Here is a 6,000-nt window from a genome sequence, read left to right as displayed (position 1 = left end):
TCCATAAATCGTTAATGCAATTGCAATTGTTAAATAACGCAAGGAGATTTGGTTATTACAATTTGTGATTAGATTAATAAAGCTCGAGAGAGTATATTGATAGATTAGGGAATTCCGTCAAAAACATGACTTGAGAAATAAAATTCAATCATTAGAGAAGAAAGGGGTAGGTGAACTGAGATCCTAACAATCGTTTCTTTATTTTCTGAACTTAATTTATTTTTTTTGCTTTTATTATTATTTTTTATTTAGTTTATTAATTTATTCTCCATCTATCGTTTTAATTAATTAAAGAATCATACTTGAGGTAATTTTGTCAAACATCAATCTCTGTGGGACGATATTCGTACTCATGTACACTATATTATTACTTGACTCGTTCACTTGCGATTTATTCGAGCTTAATTGATAGACATATTTGAGTTGATTTTATGTGGTAGTATTTGTTCGACCAAATTTTTGGCACCGTTGCCGGGGATTGAATAGACAATTTTTACTTCTTGTTATCTTTAGTTATTTTTTTTCTTTATTCTATTTTATTCCTGCGTGATCTACCATTTTATATTTTATTTTTGCAGGAATGCATCTGGTATAATACTTTGAGATGTTCCATCGACAAGTATTCACTAGTTTTACCCAGCAACATGGAGAGTCATTCTACGCAGCATGGGAGAGATACAATAATTTGGCGAGCACATTTCGGTATCATGATTTCTCCAATTATTCTCTTCTTAATTTTTTTCTTAATGGTTTGGATGCAGTGACAAGGAGATGGGTGATTAATGGAGCTTTGCAAATTGGTTGTCCACTATTTTGCCGAGATGATGACAGTGCGATATACATACTAGAGGATATGGCAGAATTTGACTACCACGGGTATTGGGATCTTACACCACATATTTGGAGCCACCAAGACCCACAAGATGCTCATTACCCAGAATTTTCAGACCAACCATTCGAGCTTCAAGAAGAGGAGGTAAGTTGTTCTCAATTGATGTTTCATTCACTGGAGGATATGGTGGACAAGTACGCGGCCAGGAACGAGCGAGCTATATAAGATCTAATCAATTCTAGATGTCACCTTGAAGAGACGATAGAGAATCTCAAAATATCAATTATCCATGAACACCAAGAATATGAAGTGAAGAAAGATACTCAAACAGTGATTCCCCAAATTTGGTCCGATGATGATGACTCAGAGAACCATGATTTGGAGTGCGAATCAATTCATGTTGAAGATCTTGAGGTGTTTGAGTCTTCTCTTCCCATTGAACCTCAACCGAAAGGAGTTCTGAGGGAGAAAATATATGCAGATACACCGCCAACACCGGTTTCACAAGAATTTGTTCTCCGAGAGCCCACAGAGATGTTCTCTTCCCATGTTTATCAGCTGTTATGGAGTGTTGTTGAGGTGACGAGCATAAACTGCATACATGTGGCCAAGCTTCAGGGCACATTGAACAAAGACCCATTGGTGGTGTCATATAACACTTACTTTGGGCGTCAACCGCTCTTTGATGAGTGCTTCTGAGGGTCGAGCCGAAGACTGAAAATCAAGCGCTACTTGGGAGGCAACCCAAGATTTTTACTTCATTTTTTAAGTGTTAGTTTTTATCTAGTTGTTGCTTTATATTGAGTTGATCATGTTTAATCCCTCAAATTTTTTGATATGCAAGGTGAATATATGAAAATATTGATGGCCTAAGAGATATGGTGCAGCAGCGGCAGATGGATATACACCACGATGATTGACCAGGGGAGTGTTATTTTGTTTTCATTGTGTTTATTTTTGTTTTGCATTTGTTCGTTTCTCATTCTGTTTATTGTTCTAGAGCATTGAGGGCAATGCTTTGGATAAGTATGAGGGGGTGTTATTTAGTTTTGTTTCGTTCATCATTGTGTTTTTCATTCATATGGTTTAGATTATTGCATATAGTTCGTATTCATTCATATCATTATGTTTTGTGTTTTTGTTGTGTGAATAAGTAGAATGATGAATGTTGGCCGATGATGATAGAGTTGTGAAAAAAAATTGTTTTTAAAAAAATGTTGCTTTTTATTGAACATGAGAAGCTGTTGGTTGAATCGTGAATCATATTAAGCACGCATGTTAGACTGGTGTAGTGTAGCAAAGTAATTGATGAATTTCGTGTTTGTTTGACCATTGCACGACAATAGATGCTTGTTGATCATGATAGTGTCTTTGGATTCTTGATGATTGTTAGACATTGCATGTGTGATCTTGGTTTGAAAAAAAAACTTTTGTTGAAAATTAAGTTAACTTCATCCAGGTTACGAGCAAGGGATTGAAATACTAATCTCTTGTTTTTGACTAAGTATGCAGATTCCAAGGAGTTATTAATTTTAAAATTTTAAAATAACAATTCCATCCGTGCTTGGATAATGATTGAAATCCTAATCATTGTTCCATAGCTAACTTTGCGGGTTAAATGGGATTGATGCTCCATACGGGCTATAGACGAGGGGATTGAAATCCGAATCCTATCTTAGTTATAGCTAAGTTTGCGGATAATTATTGAGGCTTATAAAAATATCGGGTGCAAAATCCGGAGGTACGTAATTAATCTCAAGAAAGTGCATGTTTTTGTTTGGGATTGTTGAGATGACGGAGTGCTGGATTGTGATACTTGCATTGAATTGTCATAGGTCGCTAAACATTCTTAGGATGGATTCTTTTGAAGTTGCACGAAACTGGAATAACATGGCACACACACACGCGTTTACGTTAAAATGACAGTGTATTGTGAACAATCAGAAGTTTGTGGTTTTTTTATTTTTGAATGTGGGAACTTCTCTGAGGCTGTGCACGTTCATGATTCATTCTTACTTTTGTTGTTGTTTGCGTATTGTTTTGCATGTCTTGCTCGAAGCGATCAAGATTTAAGTATGAGGGTGTTGATAAGTACATTTTATGTGCATTATTTTATGTCTATTTGGCATGCATTCATATGGTTTCATGTGTGTTTTTATATGTTTTATTTGTAATTAATCTCATGCATGTGCATTTCACTCTCCGGGTTAATTTTGTAGGAAAATGGGTTTTTGAAAAATGAATTACGGAGCAGCCTTGGTCAAATATTCAAATTTAATTTTAGAAATCTTCAAATCAAATCTCCACCATCCAAATTAATGTTCAAGATGTTTTGAAGATGCTGTCAATATTTTAGCTCAAACCGACGATTAGAACTTATGTTATGAATTTTTAAAAATGTCGCGCGCTGGAAAGAAAAAGAGGCGCTTGGTCCGCTCTTTTTGGCAGACCGAGCACCTGTTGAAAAAGACGGGCAGAAAGCAGGCATAATTTTCAGCGCTTGGTCGGTAAAAAATGACAGACTGAGCGCCCTCGTAAAGTTGGAAATTTATATTTTGCGGGTGTTTTACATGGAAAAAACTCTTGGGCACTATAAATAGAAAAATTCTGACGTTTTAAGGGTTCCAAAAATATCAGAAACGCAAGAGAGGAGGCGACCAACAAGGAGAAGAACGAAAAGAGGGATAAAACTTGAAGAACTTTAGAACCGCAAACACTAGTTTTCTCTTTTCTTTTTCTTTTATTTGTTGGGATTTAGGGGATCCTACCCCCAAAACTTTGTTTTGATTTCTTTTTTAAGATTGAATTTGGTTTTTAAGCGTTCTTGATTATATTATTGTGTTTATTGCAATTTTGGAGTTTGATCAACTTCTTATTGATTTTAGGTGTTATAATTGATACCGAGAGAAGATTTTATGACATGAAAGGATAATATAATCCATGGATCTACAACTTGCATAGAGATATGAGGTTGGATACATGTTGATAGTCATAGTCCACCAGGTCGAAAGCTAGAGGATTCCATAAATCGTTCATGCAATTGCAATTGTTAAATAACGCAAGGAGATTTGGTTATTACAATTTGTTGATTAGATTAATAAAGCTCGAGAGAGTATATTGATAGATTAGGGAATTCCGTCAAAAACATGACTTGAGAAATAAAATTCAATCATTAGAGAAGAAAGGGGTAGGTAAACTGAGATCCTAACAATCGTTTATTTATTTTCTGAACTTAATTTATTTGTTTTGCTGTTATTCTTATTTTTTATTTAGTTTATTAATTTATTCTCCATCTATCATTTTAATTAATTAAAAAATCATACTTGAGGTAATTTTGTCAAACATCAATCTCTGTGGGACGATACTCGTACTCATGTACACTATATTATTACTTGACTCGTTCACTTGCGACCTCGAGCTTAATTGATAGACATATTTGAGTTGATTTTATGTGGTAGTATTTGCTCGACCAACAGACTATCGAGTATAAAGCTGAGCGACTCTATAATCAGGTATATCAAGGTATAAGCTCAACGTGTATGTGCACATGATATATGAGTATAGAAAGCGGTAAAACATACATCATGCCACATAATAATGCCAAATAAATGCAACATATAAACATGTATACTCGCTGGCAATCTCAGTCAATGTGTATGTACCTCTAGGCTAGTTCAAGTCTAATAGGATACAATGTTCCAAGCCTATATTCAAAAGTTCACCGTATCACTACACAAGTTTTATAAGCCTTAACTAAGCTAATAAGTACTCCCAAAACTTAAACATATTCCCGGACCATACCTTCGTCCGTAGATAGCCCTTTGGAGTCGCTAGTCCCGGATGACTATAACCACACCTTGGTTATTCTAGAACCTCTATTATAACCGATAGGGTCCTCAAGTGTATAACTTACACTATAAAACTGAAGAAGGAAACTCGGAAATTCGTATTCAAAATGAACTCCGGAGAACCCTATTTATAGGCCAAGACCCGGCCTAGGTTCGGATCCTCCGAACTCGAGTTCGGATCGTCCGATCCAACTCACTGCCTGCATGCGAGACATGTCGAGTTTGAACCGTCCGATCGCCATTTCGGGCCGTTCGAAGTGTCCTAAATCCGACACTTGTCAAAAATCATGGCTAAGTAATCCTTCCTACTTGGCACAGGAGGAGTTCGGGCCATCCGATCCTGCTTCGGACCGTCCGAACGTGCCTTAACTCCGAAGTCAACAAGACTACGATCGGAGCTCCCGGACTGCTCAGTTCGGATCGTCCGAAGTCCTCTTTGGACTGTCCGAACTGGCTCAAATATTGAAAGTCCAATTCTTCGGTCTGAAGTCCGATTAAGCCTTGGATTTGGTTAATTACTAACCTTTAATCATATTTAACATATTATTATCTTAAAATGGATTCTGGGTTACTACATTGACTTTGTTTATCTTACTATATTATTAAAGTAGAGACCCTCTAATTAACAAACTTTTAATTATTTGGTGAAGCTTGATTTGAAATTACCATTATCTTCTAACTTATATTTTTTTTAAAAAAACAAAATTATTGGGCAAAATAGTCATTTTATACAATTTTCTTTTTTTTTTTGCCATTAAAAGCTCACTTTGTGTCATTTTATATTATTTTATTTACAAATATGACACTCACTTTATAAGATACATATAATATATATATTTTTTGTGAATATTTGTTTAGGAAAACGTTATATTTTTATTATTTTTAATTTTACAATTTATTATTTATTGTTTTACTATTTTTTAATTTTACAATTTATTGTTTATTGTATTTTTTTTTAAAAAAATGAAATGTACGAGCACGCCATGCGTGCAACGAAATACTAGTCTATAGTATTAATTAAGAGAGAGTGGAAAATAATAACTGAATTTTGGTGAGATTTTTTAATATACTAATAATGGCCTTAGTTAGTTTTTTTTATCTTTTCCAAACTTTGATTTACTGTTTTTTGTTTTTTGTTTTTTTTACAAATCTTCTTATTTTATAATATAATTACGAAATTTATGAAACAAAAATAAATTAAAAATAACATCATAATATATATATATATATATATATATATAATTAAGTTGTGCACAATTCTTCTATTAATCAAATAAAATCTTTTTTAAGCAATAAATAAAAATTATGATTATATCGAAT

This window comes from Henckelia pumila, chromosome 4, assembly GCF_033568475.1.
Source record: "Henckelia pumila isolate YLH828 chromosome 4, ASM3356847v2, whole genome shotgun sequence".
NCBI lineage: Eukaryota > Viridiplantae > Streptophyta > Magnoliopsida > Lamiales > Gesneriaceae > Henckelia > Henckelia pumila.
Note: the sequence above shows the minus strand (reverse complement) of the source record.